The sequence below is a fragment of the Cololabis saira genome, chromosome 1, assembly GCF_033807715.1.
Source record: "Cololabis saira isolate AMF1-May2022 chromosome 1, fColSai1.1, whole genome shotgun sequence".
NCBI classification, from domain to species: Eukaryota; Metazoa; Chordata; class Actinopteri; order Beloniformes; family Belonidae; genus Cololabis; species Cololabis saira.
In genome coordinates this window covers 1,896,168-1,905,838 of record NC_084587.1, presented here as the reverse complement: position 1 = coordinate 1,905,838, position 9,671 = coordinate 1,896,168, and the positions used below count along the sequence as shown (strand labels likewise).

General features: G+C 38.7%; 1 protein-coding gene across 3 annotated transcripts in view; it reads left to right on the top strand.

Moving 5' to 3' along the window:
• Nucleotides 1-2,364: 2,364 nt before the first annotated feature.
• The window catches only part of ttbk1a (tau tubulin kinase 1a), a 115,278-nt gene continuing 107,971 nt past the window's right edge, over nt 2,365-9,671 (top strand). For 2 of the 3 annotated variants that reach the window (XM_061725672.1, XM_061725586.1), the window contains exon 1: nt 6,894-7,146. The gene's annotated coding sequence lies outside the window, so the exon portion shown is untranslated. Of the gene's footprint in view, nt 2,472-6,893; nt 7,147-9,671 lie in introns of those variants that run through there. The other variant, XM_061725762.1, reaches the window with a different exon arrangement.

Here is a 9,671-nt window from a genome sequence, read left to right as displayed (position 1 = left end):
AATATGGAATAGTTGTGACAACAAACTTAAAATGTGCAGTTCTATCTTCAAGTTTAAGGAAATGTTAAAGAAAATACTGTAAATAAATATAAAACACTATAATTATAAAGAATATTATCAAAAACATTCTAGAATGTGAAACGTCAATTTTATATTTTGTCTTACTTATTTTTGTCTTCTTTATGTATTGTTTGTTTCCACGGAGTAAAAGCTAATGTCTCATATTTAAGCTGATCATAAGATAAAAAGCGTAGGCACTATAAGCTACGGCTTCAGCTACACCTTTTCGGCAAAAGAAATGTTTATTTTACCTTTTCATCTTGTTTTTTAAAAAAGTGTGTACAAGCCGAAATAAAGATTCATTCATTCATTCATTCATTCATTCATTCATTCATTCATTCATTCATTCATTCATTCATTCATTCATTCATTCATTCATTCATTCATTCATTCATTCATTCATTCATTCATTCATGTTCAAAGCAAAGGGAGAAATGTGGTTCAACACAAACACAAATCAAGTTACAGATAATGTCCCATAATGTTGTAGTGAAAGGGCAACTCCAAAATAAATGAAAAACATCTTCATTGATCCTTCACAGAAACAACAAAAGACTATGTCTTTTTTGAAGGGTTGAAGAAAAAATTTACATGGGTAGACTCTGTGAATTATTTTAAAAGATACTTCTTTCATTTTATTAGTGATTAAGTATTTTGCAGGTAACGACCAAATCTTTTTCCAGTCAAGATAGTTAATAAAGTTATTCCAATAAGAAACCACATATGGAATTGATACAACATCCTTCTGAAAAAATGCACGTAAATCACGATTATTATTATTATGTCTTGAGGAGAAACAAATCTCACCAATTTCAAGTTTGGTCGGATCAAAAGACAAATTTAAATTCAAGTTCCCGGTGACTGACTACCGCTGCTAATCTGCATTATTTTTTCTTTTTTTTTCTTAATTGAATTGAATTGAAATTGTATTTCTAACATAAAACAGTAGTGGAAACCAAACAAAACAATAATAATCAAAACAAAACAATAATAATCAATAATAAATAAATGTAAATAAGAAAAAAAAGAGAAACATATAAATAAAAACATCCATCCATCATAATTAACATGCTTGAAAAGGAGTAGGAATAAGTAAAAACGTATTAAATCATTTACAATTCAAACACCCCGAAAGACCAACACCCATATAAACATCAAAAGATTAAAAAAAAAAGAAAAAGAAACATAAAAATAAAAGTAAAAAGGCAAAAATGCTGCTCCCGCGCCTGCGCAGTGGCTGTTTCCGGTGTTTCCTGACTACCGCCGCCTGGTGGCCGAGGTGCGGAACCGCAGGATACATCTGGCTATTTTTTTTAAAATACTTTTTATTTTGTCTTTTTCAAGTTTCACAGAAAGGAAAGAGAAAAATAAATAAAAATACATACAAATAAAGAATGATAGTAACAATTATAACATCATAACTTCCTGGGGGAGATGTAGTATTTTGCCATTTCGTATATTTCTTCAACAATGTCCAGCCATTGTCTCAGCCCTGGGGCTTCTCAGTCTTGTCAGGGCCTTTTTAGCAGCAAGAGTCAATATTTCCCTATATAAAACAGATTTATATGAGGGTAGGGTGATTTAATATTGCTGATCATGGTTTACAGTTTAAGATTAAGATTCCCAGAATTTTTTAAGTTTGCTTAAACTGTAAGCCATGATCAGCAATATTAAAAAAATAAAAGGCTTGCAATATACCCCATATGTACCCCATATTGTACATCTCTGTTTATATAGTTAATTTCTGTTTATACATTTTATCTGTCATCTGTCATCCTACGTCACTTTTTGTAAAGACTCATATCCGGCACTTTTTAATCCTCATATTGTACATTTCTGTTTATTTCTGTTTATACGTTTTACTTTATTCTATCTCTTATTTTATCTCCATATATTTGTTTGCTTTTATATTTTTATTTTTATTTTTACTGTATTGCACCAATCACCACAACAAATTCCTTGTGTGTGTTAACAAACTTGGCAATAAACCCCTTTCTGATTCTGATTCTGAATATTTCAGTTGATTTGTAATGAATCCAGAATGTATGACATTTTTGTTTTTGTAATTGCATTACAGAAAATAAAATACTTTATCACAATATTCTAATTTTCTGAGACAGTCCTGTATAATGTGCTTTGTTTTTTGTAAACTCAATGAGAAAATAAAGAGAGAAAAAAAAAAACATTTGGGGGTGTTTCCTCCCTCCCCGCCAGCAGGGGGCGCTGCGGAGCTGCGGCTCCATCACAGACTCCGAGGATCCGCGTGTTTGTGGTGCTGATGCTGCGGAGATGAAGATGGAGATGAAGATGGAGATGAAGATGGAGATTACGGAGCAGCAGCAGCAGCAGGAACAGATGGAACAGATGGAACAGATGGAGCAGCGCGGATCTGGACGGGAATCTTCATCCAGGTAGGACCGGGAGAGACACGAGCACGAGCACGAGCAGGGGGGCGGCGGGAGCGCGCATCAAAGGCGGCTCAGCTGGTTCACCGGGCCTGGAGAGGCGTTCAGGAACCTCTCTCAGGGTGGGAATTCGGGGCTCAGCCCGCCTCATTGTTGCTTCTTCAAAATAAATCAGGATTATGTCAAAACTGATTTTTGATTTAAATCAATGATTTAGGAAACTGGGAGTGTAGCACCCTATAATGTAATAATTTCCTATAATGTAATAATTTCCTGAAAATGTAATAAAACCCAATAATGTAATAACTTCACCAATAATGTAATTAAATATCCTGACGGATATTGTAATTTATTACGTTTTCAGGTGGGTCTTTGAGTACCATGTAATAAATTCCCAATAACGTAATAATGTATTACATTACATTACATGATTACATACATATCTATCTATCTATCTATCTATCTATCTATCTATCTATCTATCTATCTATCTATCTATCTATCTATCTATCTATCTATCTATCTATCTATCTATCTATCTATCTGTCCTATATATAAATGGTTACAGTATATATACATAATATACAGCATTTTTTGTTTGTTCTTTGCTAAGTTCTGATTTGTAAAAAACAGAATTCGTAAATAAGCATTTTTATTTGTAAATATACACGTTTATTAGGTCAAAATCCTTTTAATCTGCATATTGAGAGATTATAAATTCACAATTAAAGGGTTATTTTGTTTTTTCAACTAGAGACACTCTAATCTTTCTAGTCTCTTTCTAGTCACTCCAGTCTCTCTGTACTCTCCATAGTCTGTCTCTAGTCTTTCTAATCTCTTTCTAGTCACTCTAGCCCAGGGGTTCTTAACCTTTCTGACCTTGGGGCCCAATTTTTTCAGTACAGAGTGGCCCGGGGCCCATTAAATATAAACACTGTATAGCAGGGGTATTCAACTAAAACTTTAAGAGGTCCATTTAGAGAAAATTTACTCAAGCGATATAGATATATATATATATATATATATATATATATATATATATATATATATATATATATATATATATATATATATATATATATATATATGTGTGTGTGTGTATATTCAAGTAGCCTCATAGTTGTATCAACATCTGCATCTGACTGTTATATTAAAAAAAGTACATATTTGCCCATTAACATGTTTAACTTGAATTAAACATATTTTTTTCTCTTAAAAATAAAGTAGATTTTATTTTATTTTTCAAATGCTATCTTATTTTATTTCTCTACCAGCAGTTTGAATTTCCCCTTTTCTTTGTTAATTGTCTCAACACATTTTTATACTAAATTAATATAAACACATCTTAACAATTTAACAGTTTTGCAGTTTTTCTTTCTTCCCCTCTTATAATCTTATGCCTCCACTTTCTGTCGTTCAGTGAGAGAACTGAGCTCTAACTTCTCCTGTCAGGACTTTAAATCTGGGCTGGATGGTGTCAGGTTCTCATATGCATGTGGAGGTGCTCATTGATGAGCCAGGAACGATATTTAGTTTTAATTATGTTCTCTGTGGAGAAAGCTGCTTCACAGCTGTATGTGGACCCAAACATGTTTAAGATGGTCAGCTTATTTTTCTGTGACTTCAGTTCAGACTTGAGTGGATATGTTTGATGAAAAACTTTGTTTTGTTTCAGTGGCGTTTCACTTTCGCACTTTGAACGCCACAGTCTCTGAACGTATGAGACACTGGTTTTGTCCCAGTGGGAAGACTGAACAGGATGAATTTGTCCATTCCGGGTTGCATATTTAAAAATACAGCGAGGACAAAACTTAGTTTGATTTTACTTTAAGTTATTTATATTAATAAGTTGTCAGGACTCAGTGTGTCGGGTTCATCCGAGCCTGATCAGCTGCGACGGGCACAGCCCGCACCGCAGCTCTCTGGTCGCGCTGCAGCAGTTACTTTCCGATGCTTTTTCGAAAGCCCGAACAGTCCAGTCCAGCAGACACGACAGCCCACGCATCTACATCTACCATCCTTCAGCAGTAACGACGGAGCCCACCGCCCGAGCGGAAGCCTCAGCCGACCTCCCCGGCCGCGGGAACGCGCCGGGATAAATGATCACGCCGCGCTCGCTCGCTCTGGGCGCAGACCCAATTAATCGATCCCTAATCCTGGCGGATCTAAACCTACTCTGTGCAAAATGAAGGATTTTCTCTGTAAAGACACACCATTTCTCTTACTATTACACGTACAGCTAGCTGAGTGTCTTCTTCTCCTCATTTGGTTGGGAGTTGCTATGCAGTCCCGCGGCCCTCGCGGCCCACATGTACAAAACTGAATTTTTTTTGGCGGCCCACTAGATGGCGCTCGCGGCCCAAGTGTGGGCCGCGGCCCTATGGTTAAGAATCACTGCTCTAGCCTCTATCTAGTATCTCTCTAGTCTGTCTGTAGTCTCTCCAGTCTCTCTCTAGTCTCTCTGACCGGATGTTGTGCCCACCTCGACGTCCCTGTGTTATCGACGCAAGAAGTGTTTTATTGTGAAAGGTCTGACCGGATGTTGTGGCCACCTCGACCTCTCTGTTAGGGAAGCGAGAAGTGTTTTATTGTGAAGGCGCTGGCCGGATGTTGTCGACATCAACATCGACGTCTCTGTGGTCATTTTATTTATTTATTGTTTATACGGCCTCAGCAGCGACTATTCTTCCTGGGGTCAATTAAAAATTACAATGCAATTAAAAAATACACAAAAAACAATTGAAGAACAAATGTAATATATACATTCACACATCTACCAAAGGTAAAAGAAAACCAGAACTATTATCCTACATGACAAAGAATGATAAATTAAAATATAACATACATAAAATACATAGAAAAGTAAACAAAAATAAAACATATATCAATATAGTAATGATAACCTCACTCAGCACTGGAAATTAAACCATAAAAGTATAAAGAAAATCAAACATTCATAACTCCTAACAGATTACAATTAACTGACAAAGACATTAGTCACATTCTACAACAACCTCTTTCTGTATTACAGCTCTTCTAAGTATTTTCTTAAAATCAACTGTATTGGAAATTAAAACTAAATGTTGTTGTGTTATCGACGCGGGAAGTGTTTTATTGTGAAGGGTCTGACCGGATGTGGCCACCTCGACCACTCTGTGTTATGGACGTGAGAAGTCTTTTATTTTGAAGGATATGACCGGATGTTGTGCCCACCTCGACATCTCAACGTTATAAGCGTTTTATTCTGAAAGATCTGGCCGGATGTGGTGCCCACCTGAACGTCCCTCGTGCGTCCGAAATGCCATACTAAACAGTATATAGTAAAAAGTATACTTAAGTTCGGCACACTTTTGAGTAAATATCAGTAGTATGCATTCATTTGGACGTACTATTAAGAGCGCACACGGCACTTCCTGCCGTTGGGAGGGGGAGTTGTTACCATGGTAACAGCAGCATTAGCAGCACCGCTCCGTAATTTCCCGTTTATCCTGGCCCAAACAAGATGATATAATATTATTATATATGAATATTATAATATTAATATTATATAATAATAATATTATTATACTTAATATTATACTTATGACATAAACGTATATGCGTATCACTTAGCAACCAAACACCGCTGCATTGCATTGTGGGACGTTTCTGCTTAGCTAGTGTCCATCAATCCACACTAATACATTTCTCCAGAATGAGTATGGATAGTACATACTATTGAGTATGGACTAATGTTTCAGACGCACTAAAAAATCTCACATACTCTCACATTTTTGCTACTCATTAGGGAGGAAGTGTGCGATTAAGTGTTTTATTCTGAAGGTGCTGGCCGGATGTTGTGCCCACCTCGACATCTCAATGTTATAAGCGTTTTATTTTGAAGGATCTGGCCGGATGTGTTCACCTTGACGTCTCTGTGTTATCGACACGAGAAGTGTTTTTTTTTTTTTGTTAAACTTTTTTTTTGAGTAAATCCCTTATCCAGTGAGTAAAGGTGGGTTTGCCTATTTCCATTTGAATAAAATCGATCGCCTGGAGCAGAGTGGCGAAAGCGACGCAGTCAGCTCTGCCTTTGAAGGTACAATTGTACACGACAAGCGTTTTATTGTGAAGGGTCTGACCGGAAGCGGCGGCCCACGTGTCTCCATCTTGACTGGTTCAGTTCAGCTGCAGTGCGGACATCAGGAACCACATCAGAACCAGGCGGGACCAGAGACCCGAACTCGGATAGAAGGACTAGCCGACCCGGTTCTGGACCTGGACCTGAACCCCGAGCCCCGGTCTCTGGGGCCGGATCCTGCAGAGAACCGAGAACCGAAGGCCGGTGTGGTCCAGCCGGAGGAGGAGGAGGAGGAGGAGGAGGAGGAGAGGACGGTCCTCCATCACCAGCATCAGGACCGGGAGGAGGATCCGCATCTCCCTCATCAGGACCAGCATCCTCATCCTCAGGGAGGAGGAACCGGGACCGGGACCGGGACCTGATGGAGCCCCCCGGACCCCGGGGACCGGCTCTGGTTCTGATTAGGGACTAGGCGTGTCCCGGACCGGACCGGACCGGACCGGACCGGACCGGAGGGGTGAACGGTGACTCCGGCCCGGCCCGAGCACGGTGGGTTTCGTGGACCGGACCGGCCCAGATGAAGATTCCCAAACGGCGGAAAAGGAGCGCGCGGGTTGCCAGGTAACGAACCGAGCCGGGGTGGACCGGACCGCTGGTTTGGTTATTATTATCGATCTGTGATTGATTATAATCCGGTTCAGTTCGGGATTCGAGGTTTATTTGATCCGGATGGATGTGATGGTGCGCATGCGCACAGACGACCCATGACTGTGCACTGCAGAGAGAAATAGAGATGCAGAAATGAGAGGATGATGTGAGAGGATGAAATTATGAGAGGATGAGTCTCTTTCTAGTCTCCTTAGTCGCTTTTTGGTCTCTCTCCAGTCTCTCTACTCTCTTTCTAGTTTCTAGTTTTTAGTTTTTAACGCCGTCTTGAAGTGTTTTATTACTAACAGATCAAACGTTGCAGGAAAAATCCTTTTTTTGTGGGCCTCAAATGACTTTAGTTTGTCTCTAGTCTCTCCAGTCTCTCTGTAGTCTCTTTAGTCTCTATCTGGTCTCTAGTCAATTCAATTCAATTCAAATTGGCTTTATTGGCATGAATGGTAATTCATGCCATTGTTGCTGAAAGCTACATATACATACAATAAATCACAATACAATTAATACATGAAATATTAAGACAATTACAATCAATATTTAACATGAAATATCTAACATATGCATACAATATATATATATATATATATATATATATATATATATATATATATATATACAGAACTATTTTACATGAATAGGCAGGGAGACTGTATGAGGATAAGGAGACTGTGTTGTCTGGTTGTGTTTCTCTCCATCTATGACATGCGCTGATGTATTTAGCCTTTATTTAGTCTCTCTCTAGTCTCTCCAGTCTCTCTTTAGTTTCTATGTAGTCTCTCTAGTCTCTCTCTAGTCTCTCCAGTCTCTCTTTAGTTTCTATGCAGTCTCTCTAGTCTCTCACTAGTCTCTCTCTAGTCTTCTGTTCTCTTCTACCTGCTTTGTTTTTAACTCAGTTCGTCATCACTTAAAGTATTTTATTACTAATGGATCAAATGTTGCAGGAAGTGATGGAGTTTAGAGCGAAAAATCCATCAATCAAAAGGATTTTTGTTAAAGTTTATATTCATCAGCTTCAAAAACGTTGATAAAGACGATATAACTGAAATCCTCTCAAACGACCTTGTTTTGTTTTTAGTCTTTAACCGTCCCTGATTGGATGCAGGGTTGCTGTTTCCACAGCGATTATTCACCTGAGCAGGAGACTAGTTTGGTGTTGGTTTCTGAGCACAAACACGTACAAAAACGTGTCGCAGCTCCGATCGTTTCACCAGAGTTTGATTCTTTAAATGTCTTTATTCTTATTGTTTCCATGAGCCGCCGACGCGTCATGTGACTGTTCAGACTTAAACAGGCGTAAACAGGAAGCAGTTTCCATCTGATGTCAGATTCACCAAAACAAAAGCGCGTGGGTGCACCTGAGACCCCCCCCCCCACCCAAAGGTGGGACCCGCGTCAATTAATCGTAATTAACATGATAAAGTCCCAGCTCTATTTACAGGACACCAGTACTAAGGCCCCGTTTACACGTAGAAAAAACGGTGGTGTTTTCATGCGTTTTGGCCGTTCGTTTACACGAAAACCAAGCTCAAGGTCACCAGTCTCTTTCTAGTCTCTTTCTAGTCTCACTAGTCTCTTTCTAGTCTTTTTCTAGTCTCACTAGTCTCTCTCTAGTCTCTTTCTAGTCTCTCTCTAGTCTCTTTCTAGTCTCTCTCTAGTCTCTTTCTAGTCTCTTTCTAGTCTCTTTCTAGTCTCTCTAGTCTCTTTAGTCTCTCTCTAGTCTCTTTCTAGTCTCTTTCTAGTCTCTCTAGTCTCTTTAGTCTCTCTCTAGTCTCTTTCTAGTCTCTCTCTAGTCTCTCTAGTCTCTTTCTAGTCTCTTTCTAGTCTCTCTAGTCTCTTTAGTCTCTCTCTAGTCTCTTTCTAGTCTCTTTCTAGTCTCTCTAGTCTCTTTAGTCTCTCTCTAGTCTCTTTCTAGTCTCTCTCTAGTCTCTTTCTAGTCTCTCTCTAGTCTCTTTCTAGTCTCTCTCTAGTCTCTTTCTAGTCTCTTTAGACTCTTTAGTCTCTCTCTAGTCTCTCTCTAGTCTCTTTCTAGTCTCTTTAGACTCTTTAGTCTCTCTCTAGTCTCTCTCTAGTCTCTAGTCTCTCTCTCGTTTACACGAAAACGAAGCTCAAATTCTCCAAAAACCATCATTTCTGAAAACTCCGGCCAAAGTGTAGATTTTTCAAACCCTGTCTTCACGTTTGCTTGTAAACGGAGAGAAACGGACATTTATTCTTCAGAACGTCACATTATGAGACAGAAACGTCACCAGCGTCATGAGTGACACCTGTGGTTACAATTAGTTTGTAAGCGTCAATATTTTCTTATATTTTACCTGTTTTATATTCTAAAGTCACACTTAAAAGTAACTCCACTTCTCTGTCACTCCAAACCAAAGACTCTGGTTCATCTTGGAAGTAACTGGAAGTTACTCGTGTCATTTGTTGATGTTTTTTTCCAGGATTCTGATTGGCTAGCATGACTTTATCTTCTCGTTACACTGCCC